This window comes from Macrobrachium rosenbergii, chromosome 47 (genome assembly GCF_040412425.1).
Source record: "Macrobrachium rosenbergii isolate ZJJX-2024 chromosome 47, ASM4041242v1, whole genome shotgun sequence".
In the NCBI taxonomy this organism is placed as follows: domain Eukaryota; kingdom Metazoa; phylum Arthropoda; class Malacostraca; order Decapoda; family Palaemonidae; genus Macrobrachium; species Macrobrachium rosenbergii.
In genome coordinates, this window is record NC_089787.1 from 41,020,342 (window position 1) to 41,034,906 (window position 14,565).

A 14,565-nucleotide genomic window follows, 5' to 3' on the forward strand; every position below is an offset into this window, starting at 1 on the left:
AGATTAAAAAAAGAGAAATTAACCCAAGAGTTCAGAATTAGAGAAGATTACAAGTATAGGACAAATTATCTCAAGAGTTCAGCTTCAGTAAAGATTAAAACAAGAGAAATTAACCCAAGAGTTCGGGTTCAGTGAAGACTAAAAGAAGAGAAATTATCCTAAGAGTTCAGCTTCAGTGAAGATTAAAAGAAGAGAAATTAACCCAAGAGTTCAGAATCAGTGAAGACTAAAAGAAGAGAAATTATCCTAAGAGTTCAGCTTCAGTGAAGATTAAAAGAAGAGAAATTAACCCAAGAGTTCAGAATCAGTGAAGATTAAAAGAAGAAAAATTATCCTAAGAGTTCAGCTTCAGTGAAGATTAAAAGAGAAATTGCCCTAAGAGTTCAGCTTCAGTGAAGATTAAAAGAAGGGAAATTATCCCAAGAGTTCAGCTTCCGTGAAGATTAAAAGAATATAACTTATTCCAAAAGTTTAGTATCAGTGAATATTAAAAGAAGAGAAATTATCCCAAAAGTTCAGCATCAGTGAAGATTAAAAGTAAGAGAAATTATCCCAAAAGTTCAGCTTTAGCAAAGATTAAAAGAAGAGAAATTATCCCAAGAGTTTAGCCTCAGTGAAGATTGAAAGAAGAGAAATTAACCCAAGAGTTCAGAATCGGTGAAGATTAAAAGAATAGGAATTATCCCAAGAGTTCAGCGTCAGTGAAAATTAAAAGAGAAGTTACCCCAAAAGTTCAGCATCAGTGAAGATTGAAAGAAAAGAAATTATCCCAAACTTCAGCAGTAGTGGAGATTAATAGAAGAGAAATCATCCCAAAAGTTCAGAATCAATGAAGATTAAAATAAGAATTACCCCGATTGTTCAGTATCAGTGAATATTAAAATAAGAAAAGTTATCCCGATTGTTCAGCATCATTGAATATTAAAAGAAGAGAAATTATCCCAAGTGTTCAGCATCAGTAAATATTAAAAGAAGAGAAATTATCCCAAGAGTTCAGGGTCAAAGAAGATTAAAAGGAGAGAATACATCCCAGACCTTTGTAGATTAAATGGAGATATTCGAAAAGTTTTGCTTGAAACCTTCGCTGACTTAGAGAAACTCCATCGAAATGTGAGCATCAGGTCTTTGCAGACAGAAATTACGGAAAAAAATTAGCAGGAATCTTTATAGAAAAGATTCCAAAAGATGATCATCGGATATTTGGAGACTTGAAGAAGGTTTTTCAAGAGGGTTTCAGGTAATTGTAAACTTAATGAAGTTATTCTAAAGAACTGGATACAATCTCTGCCGAAATTCTCCCAAAACGTAACCGTCAGTAACTTTATAGACTAGTGATAAATTGTACTAATAAGTTTGCTTCATATCCTTAGTTACGTACATGAATTATCCGTTAAACGGATTTAAAGATTTAAAAGTCCTGTGTTCTTTTTATACCCATATTTTTCCCGTTAGTTTGCCCTTGGGTGCTGGCTATCTTTTCAAGTGGACGGCGAACAGTATCTTCTGATTTAGTCGGGCAATGTTTATTGAAAGATGACAGGTGTGTTTGAACTTTGCAGTTTTCCAGGTGAATGGAATCAAAAGTGTCTCAGTACCGTTCATTGGTTTTCGCTCAGCTCTCTATTTTTTAACCGTTCTCTTTTATTTGGACTTTTTTTCAGAAGGGAATTCATTGCGGAATATGATAATTTAGAAACCGAATACATTAGTAGTTTTTTAGAGCTATGTTTTTGTCTGAATTTCTTGGCTTGCTGTGATTGGTATGATCCATCATAACATCAGCTACCCCTTTTTTATTTTCTTTTTTAATATTCAGTGAAAAGATTTTGTTAGATAAGCAGGCAATCCTTTTTGTAATCTCTCAGAAGTTTTCCATCGCCTAATTATTGTAATACATATGGATGTAAAACCATATGTATTCATAATATGAAACAAATAAAAAAAAGTCAAGGAAAGAAATAATGTTTAGGCTTCGACGTTATCAATTCCCACTAAATTCTATTTTATGTATGTTACAAAGCTTAATTAAACTAGAAAAAGGTTATCGTCGGTTGTAATTTACGGGCGTTATTTAATCAAGTTTCATTAGACATAGCTCACATTTCCTTGATATCGCCTCTTCCTTCTCATGGATTACCAGACATCTCATTGAAATTCAGCAAGTAGAAAAAAGAAGAAATTCTCCCGTTTTTGTTTCGCGAACTCCGTATGTGCAGTAAGGCCACTCGAATCGTTTGGGTAAACCAGAGCTCTCTCATTTCAACCAAGTACGGTAGAGGGAAAAACCAAAGTTGATTTTAGGTTACGCAGTGTGAAGAGAGACCCCCAAGTATAGTGTGTGTATAGAAGCTTGCAACACGAAGTGCAAATATGATCTATGATTCGGGCCAAGTCAAGCGATCATCGCACATTGTATCGAGGATTGGTCTTTTAACTTCTTAGTCTCCCCCCGCCCATACCTCTCCTTACCTAAACACCCATCCCTCCTGCTTTTTTTTTTTTTTTCTGACCTCCCCCTCCCCCTTATCCCCATGTGTCTCTTACCATTCCCTTGGTCCCCTTTGGGCCCATATATGGTGAGGGAAGGCAGCCACTGGAACACTTGCTGTGCAGAGACCTAATAAATCCGTCCGTTATAATAAGCTCGCACAAATACCAAGGAGAACAGTCCTCTTCTTCCTTCATACTTCCACTTGCTTCGCTTTCAAAGACAACGGACTTGGCCTTTTTTATGTATAGATTTCGTGAGTTATCTCCTTTTTTGCTGCTTAATTTTTTTGGGAGTGGGTGAGGGTTGTTTTTTGCATCGGGCATGCTTCTCGATTTATCTCATTCTTGTGTTCAACCAACTACGATTACGATGGTAACGCTGCATAGAATGCTAATCTAGTTATAGGTGCGTTGTTTAAACGTCTGTCAATAAAAATCCCTAACGGCTGTTTTTGGGGTGTTGGGGAGTTTCTGATTGCGGACGGACGTTAGGAGAGATTAAGGACACCCTAATTTTGACAGTAGAGCTGACATTTTTGTAAAAATCTAAATCGTTTGAGGTATTCCATTCGCTCGTTTGTTTTTTGCTTTTATTTATTTGTAAATAATGTAGTACACAAATGTGTACAGAGAGCAGGCCCTGGGATTCTCCTCAGTGAAGATGGAAAAGATATGGAAATATAGAATAAAATTATAAGTTAAAGTACGAATAAAATCCACAGAAATAAGATGTGAAGTGAGTACAAGGGCATGACAGACTTGAAAGACCACAGCTGTCGTCATCACTCGACTTTCCGTTGCAACCGTGGGATCCCTAGTTATTCTTGCACTGTTAGTTCCGAAGACCATATATTTAGATAACAAAATATAAGCGAAGGTGAGAAAATTCTGAATGTTATAGTAAATGAGGAACAAAATAAGTCTAAATTAGTGATCTTAGTTAGAAATTCCATAATCTTAGCTAGAAGTTCCGTAAGTCATAAAATGCTAAGTCAAAATCTAGAAAATTGGGCCTGTCCTAATCATAGGGATGACCCGAATTTCATTTGGTCAGTATAGCAGTGGTGATACAGTGTTCAAATACTGTGTCATCTTGATGACGGTGTAATACTAGTTATAAGATATTTTAAATGGGTTTACATACTATCTGATTTGAATACAAATCATATGTAGATCTGTCTAAATTATCTTATGACTAGTATTACATTGTCATCAAGTTGACATAGAGCAAACTAACGAATAGCACATAGAAAAAACAAATCTGAATTATGTTACAACTAGTAGCCTAGTACACAATATATTTTTTTTTTTCATAAAAACATTGAATTTACAAAAAATGGACATTTGGGGACATTCATTTTAATTTTAGGTTCGGTAATTGTTTCAAGTTTGGTTTCGTTTTGTGTTAATTGATGAGATCGAAATTCCAAAAAGTAGGAAAATCAATATTTCCTTGAAAATGATGGCAAGGGATAGGAATATATTTTTGTTTTTTGTTTTTTTACATGATTTGCAGAGGAGGCTACTTGACGAATGCTTCTCAGATATTTTACTTGGTTAGTGTACAGAACAATAAAGCCAACTTAAACAAAATACTTGAATATTTACTCGAAAATGGTTTATATCTTACTCTGGCCTTACAGGCAATTTACTTTATTATCCCCAGTGAACGGGGCGATGGCGGCCTTATGCATGAGATCTTTTGAAAACGTTCACCCGAAGACTTTGAATTTGCATGTGTGGAACATCTCCCAAGATATTATTACTTTCCCCTTGATCTGAAGGGAGGGTCAAAAGAACATCTTAGCGAGGGGGTGGGGGTGGGGGTGGTGGTGGAGCACCTCGCAAAGAACATCTTTACTGGGCGAGAAGAGGAAGAACATCTCAAAGAAAATCTTGACTTAAGAGGAGCCTTGATTAATCCAATCCCCCTTTACGACGTCGAGTTACCTTAAGGAAAGCTGTAATGAAGATGAAAGGGACGTTTATGACTATGGTAACATGATCGTTGATTATTAACGAATTTCACTTTCCTTTTGAACCTTTTTTTCTTTCTTTTTCGTATTTTTCTTTCGTTTTTTCAAAGGGGTAGTAGGGCTGGTGTGGGGGGCGATTCGTCCATGGACTCCAGAATAGTCAACACTTTTTTTCTCCCCTAACGTTGGAGGGCGTCTTCGTAACGGTGAAAAGGAATTTGGATAACATTAATGCTTATAAAAAAACAAACGAATCACATGATTTACTGTGAAAATAACGTATGACTAAAAATTAAGTAACCCTAAACTTACGTCAGCAACCTGAAAACAAGAAAATAAAACCTGACTTTTAAAAAAGTCCCCCTTTTTTTATAACCAATGCTGGACATGAAGTTAAGCTATCAAAGTTTTTAGAAAACGCTGAATGTAAGAAATAGTGTCTGATTTGAAAAAAGAAATTACCATTACTCAAAAATCTTACTTTGAGAAAACGCCAAATACATTGTATACACAATTCAAGTCTTGGCGGGAATATTCCCAAGCATTTTGAAAGGAAAACACCAAAGAAATTGAGGACAACGATGCCAATTGTACTGAGAAATTAACTCAGCTTGTAATAAAAACGACGTCCAAGATTTAAGGAATAGCACGACCCAGCTTGTCGTGAGAATAACTTTTAACTGGTGGAAAGTAAGAAGTACTACCGTTTGTGAAAAAACGTATTTATTGAAAATCTAACGCAGAGTAATTAAGAATATGGTGCCAGGCTTATCGTGAAAAAGAACCCAAACCATTTAGAACATAACATCAAACTGGGAAAAAGTAACTAGCTTTAAAGGAAATAACTTTCGAAATTTTGAGCAATTTACCAACCATGGTTCTGCAATTTTTTTTTTTTAAGTTTTGATACATTTACATTGCATTTTTCCGAAATTTTATGAGACGAATTTACTCACGTAGCAGACATAACATACAGGATCTTGCAGAGATGGATGACCTGTTGTTGACTAGAATGTGTTTTCCTTTTTTTTTTTTTCTATTTTTGTGGTTTTCGTTGCTTTATGATTGTTGAGGTTTGGTGAAGGCTTCTTATAAAATCTGAATGTCATTAAATTTTTGGTCGTTCTTTTAACAGAATTTTTTTAATGGAGTTACAAAGGATGTTTAATATATATATCTAATGGATATCATATACATCATATACAGAGAGAGAGAGAGAGAGAGAGAGAGAGAGAGAGAGAGAGAGAGAGAGAGAGAGAGAGAGAGAGAGAGAGAGAGAGGAAAATGAACCCTCATCCTGGTGGTAGGTTCTCAACTACAAATGTTGAATGTAGCCAGTGGGATGAGGTCTGATGCAAGGGGCTTTAATATCTTCCTACTATCCACGTCATATATATCCATGATCACATGAAGCCTTATACCACATTGCCAAGGATAAGGAGTATCATTTTAAACGCTTAATCATCAAGAATATTAATCATGGAACGGGGAGAAGTCAATGCATACATATGCCCTTTTTAAAAATAACCAGCGTTGCCAACAAGACGTGGAAGTCCAGTCCAAGGTATGATGATGCTCCCAAGATGATGGGTTTGTATTATAAGTCGGCCTCTTCGCGCGTATACAAAGTTGGATGTTTTCTCGAAGGAGGAAAGAAATGATGATAGTGACGGAATGGTACAGGATGATGTACTAAGTGAGCGAAACAGAGAGAAGGACTTTTGAGTACGAAGTAAGTGGCAAGAGGAGAAAATCGAGGCGCAGGGGCCCGGCTTATGGTAATCGTGACGTGTATGCCCCTTACTGAAAGCTGGCAGATGATTGTGATCATGAAAATCCTTATTAAACCGCGAGTGGTAATGCTATCACAACCCTGCCAAGGATACTCGCAAGTTAGAAGGATGGCCGTCCGTCGCTCTGCTGTTCTTTGCGGCGTGCATAAAAACAAAATACTTTGTGGGAGTTTTTTTCTCTGTTGTTATTCAGCTATTTCTTATTATCTGCACTCAGTTTGTAAGGAGTGTTTTTGTTATACTTTCGCTGTCAAGTTTTATATTGTTTGTATGTAAATGAAATTTTAATTAGGTTTGTGTATTATAGTTCTCATTTGTTATCATGGATACTTTCGAGGAATGAAATGGGTTGGGATTTAGTTGGTACTTCTGTTGCTGATGGAAATCCTTGAAAAGGGCTTTAAATCAACGTTGTTTTAATTAACGGTTGGTGTGGGAATACAAGGAAATAGATTGTGCACAAGGCTGTGCACATGAGAGTGAATATGCTATGGTGTTGGCTAAAACATATATTTACATGCGGCGTGTTTTTAGTTTCATTTGTGTTTTCAGCATAATAGAGGCTCAGGTACGTGCGTATCATGTATAGTTATGTCTGCATTTATGGGTGTTTTCTTGTTTACAAAATCAGAAGGCCCCTTGATTGTTGATTTTAGAAACGTTGTACGTTTATATAAACTCGGTTTTTTCCTTCTCTTCTTTTTTTGTTTTTGTGGAGGAATTGGTACGTTTTAGATTAGACCCATTGATCCCTTACTTTTGAGAGCGAAGAAATGCCAACGGAATGCAATCAGAGGTTTGATAGCGTGTTCGCATTAAAGGTGACGAGCGGGGGAACTGGCGTACCCAAAACATGAAGGTAATTTAAATTAGGGCAAAGTTGCCCGTGACCGGGGTCGAGTTCTGCAGGTGAGTCTGATGCGGGTATTGTCGGGAGTTATTTTCAAGGGGTATTTGCTTATTATTAGCAAGAACTTATTTATCTTCAGCTTAATTTTCGGCAAGAACCTATTTATCCTTAACTTATTATCAGCAAGAACTTATTTCCAATGAAGAACGTGCTCAAGTTATTATATTCCATGGAGAACTTACTCTGGTAACAACTTATACCTTGGAGAACATGCTCATAAAACTACCCATATTCTCTTAAGAACTATCTCAAGGAATAATTTTCTCCACGCAACGTGCTTTAGTGTACGGTGTAACTTTATTGTAGTGCTTGCTCAGATGATAATTTTTGAGAACACGTAGGAGTTACGTTATATCGTGCTTGATGCTAGAGTTATAACTTGTTTTCTGTGGAAAACTTGCTCAAGTAACCTGGTTTTCTTCAAGAGCTTGATCGTGTAATAACTCGAGTTTTCTTGGAGAGCATTCTCAAGAAATAACTTTTCCTTGAAGAGTATGTTTTATTGATAACTTGTTTCCTTTGATGAAAACGCCCAATTGCAACATCTTATTTGCACTGTAGGAACAGCCAATTTTTAATCAGGATCTTTGGATTTTCGTGAAGTCAGGCAATTATTTTTTTGTGAATCTTAGTGTTAAAAAAAGGATTGAGAAGACAGACTATAAAAAAATGTTTCAATGAAACGTTTTAGAGAAAGGGAAAGAAGAACAATGCATATTTAAAGCTCAAAAATTTGGGAGTATTGTTTTTAAATGAGTACACAACTCGGTGCCTGACCAGTACCACAGATCTTTAGTTTCATTTGGCTTATTACTGTTGAACTCTCTCTCACTGACAGCCTCAACATCAATGCTCAAAGTTTTGAAAGGTTGTAATGTTATGAGCAGGTCGGGAGATTTTGAGAGGGTGCTATTTTATTACAACGGGTGCTCGGAAAATTTGAAATACTGCAGTGTTACCGGAAACTGTCTTCCACCTGTGCCAGAAGTGTATTTGTTTTCCAGGTGTTATTTAAGTATTAATATTATACGTGTGTGTATATGTAAATTTGATATATATACATATATATTATATATAAATATATATCTTTTGTATATTAATTTTATTTCCACCTTCAGCAAGGTTAAATTTTTTTCTTTTAACGAAGGGATTCTATTCAGAAACTTCTCAGGATAGTTGTAAGTTCCTCTTACTCCACAAGAATGAGTGCGAATTATGAGCAAATACAATGATAATAATGATGATGTACTTGCAATAATGTTTTCATTTACTGGACCTGGTAGGGAATTGAAATATATAACACTTGGTGGTTTTTAAATATTTATTTTGCGAAACATTTAGAAAACTATTAGTTTGTAACATCCACTTATTCAGTATAGAAGGAAACGTCTATGATTTTGACTCGTTTTTAATCTGGAGACAAATGAAAATTTGATAACTTTGAGTTATTTACTTATAAGATTTCAACATTGTTTACTTCAGGAGCAGGAATTGATTTTCCCAGTGCAAGGCTGGGCACTTATTTGTTATCCTAAATAGAAATTAGAAATTGGTTTTGAAACCGTATTTCTAGTGTGTGGCAATTAGTTTCTTGATGTGAACATTGCATAACATTCAGGTTAGAGGATAATAAAACAGTGTTTATAAATTTTGATCTTACTTAGGTTTCTGGTGTGGATGCTAGTAAGTCACAGAGTGGTGTGATAAAACAACATTATGAATGAGTCTGTCAATGGAAGGTACATATTTCTAGAGTTTTAGAATTACTGGAAGATCAGTACGGTCTTCCCTTGCCTCAGGGACTCGGTATTAGATTTTCAAGTTGAAACAGTGTCCTGCACTAGGGTACAAATATTAGTCAACGTAATCTTTCAGTGTTTTCCTTTTTCATGTGGTCCATATGAAAAACTGTATGTAGCCTCTTAGTTAATATCAGTCATCCTTAGGGGATGTATTAAGAAACATTTTCCCCAGACAGGATAAACAGTCTCTTAGAGGTGGGTTTCAACATTGCTTAACGCTTTCTAGTTCATGATACTCGATCAGCTTCAACAGTGCATAACACTTTCTAGTTCATGACTCTCGATCAGCTTCAACAGTGCTGAATACTTTTCTAGTTCATGACTCGATAAGCTTCAACAGTGCTTAACACGTTCTAGTACATGACTCACGATCAACAGGGTATTGGAGGTCATATTTTATTTTGTGTGATTTACCATGATCTATATTTTGGCTGAGAAACTCTTTTGTGGTATTATTCAGCATCTGCTGTTTTCAGTCTTAGCTTTGGGAACCCCCTATCTCTGTAATACCTGAATGCCTTATTGGTTTTACCGTGGAGTCACACTGATAAGAAATCTTAATAGTGAATGACAGTAAGCCCCTCAAAAAATAATTTTTTTTTTTTCTTGACGTATACCATGTATTGTTTTTCCGATAATTAATATTTTGTCTTTTTGATTTACCCATCACTTCATCATGTGTAAGAATGATTTTTTTTTTTGACGACTAACATTCAGCCTCATGTATTTGGCCATTAATGGATGAAGTGGGAGAATAAATTTTTGCTATCACCATTATTCACTATGGAGGAAGAGTTGAGGTTATACGTGCATGACATTTAGTCTTGTTGATTGAACCATTACTTATCTCGATTGGAAAGTGATCTTTGTAGTTCATGACATTCAGTAAATTTAGTTGTTCCGAGTGGATATGAAAGCAAGTATCGGGGCCACCTTTACTTAGTGAGAACTGCCTTTATCGTTTTGATTACTGTCGTTTCGGACACTGAATGACGTCTGCCTCGAAATTTGCTTTCAAATTGTTTGCGTATGTTTTTAACGTCAGAGCATTTTATACATTGACAGAACCTTAACCATTCCGATATGGAGTAAATTTCTCTCTCTCTCTCTCTCTCTCTCTCTCTCTCTCTCTCTCTCTCTCTCTCTCTCTCTCTCTCTCTCTCTCTCAAGTTATGACCGTAATTGGTATTTTGCTTTTTAGGAATTTGTGTAATTAAATTTATCTGCGTAATTGATATGTGTTAATGTTATGCATTCTCTAAATCCCACCATAAATATTTTTTATTTTTAAACAAATAAGGGTATTGGTGGTGTTCGTGACCTTTGTTGTTGAAACATAATTACATCAGACCAGTCACTTGTTTCTGTGGAAATTCACGTGGGCAGTGTGCATTTGAGTATCATAAGACACAGACCTGATGACGTAACGTTGCACTAGTTACCCCCTACAGGAGGCGAGTGATGCATAGCTGTCCATGTGCGTGTCGTGATGTCGACTTTCTCTCCTATTTGTCTTCTCCGGTGCTCGTTCCTCCTCCTACTCCCCCTCCCCCTCCCTCCTTCTTCCTCCCCCTCCTCCTCTCCTCCCCCATGTGTATCTTTTCCGGACCTTATCTCATTCCATTGCCTCTTTTTCAATTCGGGAGAGCTCCTTTCACGTAGCAGGTCCGCCCTTTCCCACCCCTCTCATCATCTTTCCCCGCCCTCTCCCGCCTTTCCCCGCCCGCCCCGTTGGCAAGCCCCGCCCCTATTTAGCCCGGGCGTATGACCCTGGCCTCTTAATGGGCTGTAGCCTGTCGCTCATTCTCGTAAACTCGGCTACAGTCATTGTCAAAACTTGCTTCTTTTACCTCCAGGATTCCTCGCCATTTTATTATAGCTATATCTCGAGTGGGAGAGAGAGTGCGAAGCTGGCTTTAGCACTATTTTGCATCCATGCTTTGCATATTCTCTCTCTCTCTCTCTCTCTCTCTCTCTCTCTCTCTCTCTCTCTCTCTCTCTCTCTGTATGTGTGTGTGTGTGTGCGCGCAGGGCTCATGCAATCCCATCTCCACTGAGAACCCTTTTTTTTTATTGTACGGTTTTAGGTCGGCTTTTTTGATGCAACTGTGTACGATGATGGTTCTTTTTCAAGGTGGAGGTTACATAAAGGGGAACATAAAGGAGAGTATAGAGCCATTGCTTGTCCATCAATGATATATATTTGTTTTTGCTCAAATACAAACCTTCGTTCTTTACATAGGATTTAACAACAATAATATATATATATATATATATATATATACATTTTTATATGTATATACATTATATGTGTATATACATTATATATATGTGTGTGTATATATATGTATATATATATATATATATATATATATATATATATATATATATATATATATATATATATATATATATATATATAATGTAGGGAGAGATAAAAAAAAAGTGAGTTGGGCCGGAGCATGTCATCAGAATTCCGGGGAGTCGAGTGACACGTCCCACTCGACAATTAGGACGGAGTCACTTATTGCATATTTATATTTTCCGTTTCATTAAGAAAAAAAAGGGCATGGGAGGACAGATGGAGAATATCCATAAACGAACGCGACGGCAAAATTTATTCCGGTGCCCAAAGGGGAGAATGGATGTGAAGTTTGCCGACAAGAGCATTAATCACATGGAAAAGGCTACGCTCTTTGCATCAGTTTCCTTTTGGAGACTTTGCCTTCACTTGACCTTGGTTCTGTCTCTTTTTTTTTTTTTCGAATTTTTCCCATGGTTTGTTTTACTTCCAGTTTCTTTTTTCTGTGGCAGTAATTGACATTTGATGGTTTTCTGAGTTTACTGTCCTTTGGTTGCTTTCTGTTGCAGGAACAGACCTCCTGTATTTTTTCTCATTTTTGTTTTCCCGGTTTCATTTTTCTTTTAATGTCTTCCCCTGGTTCAGTTTGACTTTTCATGCTTTTTTTTTTATTTTTTTTTTTTTCTTTTAGATGGCTTTCTGGAACTGTATTTGGCTTAGATACTCTTTCCCCTTTGTTTTTCTGCCTTTTTTTGAGATTTTTTTTACTCGTATCTTTTCCCTTTTTACCTGTTTTTGATTTTCAGTGTTTTTCCATGGTTATTACTTTACCAGATATTTTTCATCTGGCATATGAGCGTTTTCCTTGCATTATTTGATTTACTTTTTTTCTGGCCGTTTTGAACTTTAAATAATGTTTGATATTTTGAAGATTCACCTTTTGGGGACCAGGCTTTCGTTTGAAGGGTTTGTGGTTTTCAGTAAGATTGAAAATATCTCAGTCAGGTCTGGTTATTATTGAAACTATGCATTTATAAATGAATTAGATCTTTCATCAGTCGTATATGTGACAGCTACTTTCTATTTTGAATGATTTTGTTTTAAAATGTTTTCAGTTATATATTAATAAAATGGTGTACTTGTGGGGCATGACTTGTTGTATTAGTTATATGCAGTGTAAATGTATTAATATCTGTTTGACGCATTCTGGCTCACTGCATATTTACGATGTGGGTTATGGTGATGCTGAGTGCATTTTAATTGTCGAAGGAAAGAAGAAACGGTGAAAAACCAGATGGGTAGTTCTTTGGTTTGGTTTTAACTACCAGTAATTGGAGAAAACGTCATGTGTTTATACTAATGTTTTAGACAGCTTTTCGCTGATGAAATTGGCAAAGCAAATAATGGTGTTTGGTTGTAATGTAAATTGAGATGTGAATAGAACCCATAACTCTCCGTCCCTCTCTCACCTCCCAACCCCGGCCATCAGAGTGCGTATGTGGGACGAGGTCAAGGACCCTCAGTCTCGTCCCTCGTGTAAACATCTGCTCAAAAGCTCAAAATGGTAATACTCTCGAACGATACCCCTCAAAGAGGGGCAAGTCGTATTCATGAAAGAGTCGGTAATTTGAAGCATGAAAGGTCGTACTTGAACCTTCGCTTTAGAATCGGGGATTTTGTTGTCACGCAGCCTATAGTGATTAATAAACTTGATATTCTATTCCTGTGATTCTGATATTTTTAATAGGAAAGGGTATTTAAAAATCTTTGGTCATTATCCGTATTCATAGCTATTTGGTTTATTATTTATATCTCTTTGAGTATTTGTCTCCTTTTTTAAATGTCTAGGTATTTGATCCATTATTTAGTTTAAATGCCTAGGTATTTGATCCCTTATTTAATTTAAATGTCTAGGTATTTGATCCCTTGTTTGAATGTCTAGGTATTTGTTTCCCATTTTACATGTCTAGTTATCTGATTTCTTATTTAATTCAAATTTAATTGGCTATTTAATTTGAATGTAGGTATTTGATCCCTTTTTAAATGTCTAGGTATTTAATTTTTCAAATGTTTGATATTCTAGGTATTTGATCCCTTATTTGTTTGAATGTCTATTTAATTCAAATGTTTCCCATTTGATTTATTCAAATGTCTAGGTATCTGATTCCTTATTTAATTCAAATGTTTAGATATTGGACCCCTATTTAATTTGAAATTTGATCCCTTTTAAAATTGAATGTCTTATTTAATGCAAATGTTATTTGATCCCTATTTATTTGAAAGTATTTGATGCCTTATTTATGTGTCTAGGTATCTGATTCCTTATTTAATTCAAATGTTTAGATAATTTGGATGCCTAGGTATTTAATTTAAATGTCTAGGTATTTGATCAAATGTTTTTTTAAATGATTCTAGGTATCTGATTCCTTATTTAATTCAAATGTTTAGATATTGGACCCCTATTTAATTTGAATGTCTAGGTATTTGATCCCTTATTTAAGTGTCTAGGTATCTGATTCCTTTTTTAATTCAAATGTTTAGATATTGGACCCCCTATTTAATTTGAATGCCTAGGTATTTGATCCCTTATTTAAATGTCTAGGTATCTGATTCCTTATTTAATTCAAATGTTTAGATATTGGACCCCCTATTTAATTTTTAATTTGATCCTTTTTAAATGTCTGATTCCTTATTTGTCAAATTTGATCCCTATTTAATTTATTTAGGTATTTGATCCCTTATTTATGTGTCAAGGTATCTGATTCCTTATTTAATTCAAATGTTTAGATATTGGACCCCCTATTTAATTTGAATGCCTAGGTATTTGATCCCTTATTTAAATGTCTAGGTATCTGATTCCTTATTTAATTCAAATGTTTAGATATTGGACCCCTTATTTAATTTAATTTGTTAATGATTCTATTTAATTCAAATGATTCTCCCTTATTTAATTTGAATGTCTAGGTATTTGATCTGATTCTGATTCCTTATTTAATTCAAATGTTTTTAGATTTAATTTGAATGCCTAGGTATTTGATCCCATATTTTAATTTGAATTGAAATGTTTAGATATTTGACCCCTATTTTATTTGAAAATTTGATCCCATATTTAAGGTCTATTTGATTCCTTATTTAATTCAAATGTTTAGATATTGGACCCCTATTTAATTTGAATGCCTAGGTATTTGATCCCTTATTTAAATGGCTAGGTATCTGTATTTGATTCCATATTTAATTTAATTTGAATTTAGGTGTTTGATCCCTTGATATGGTGTCTAGGTATCTGATTCCT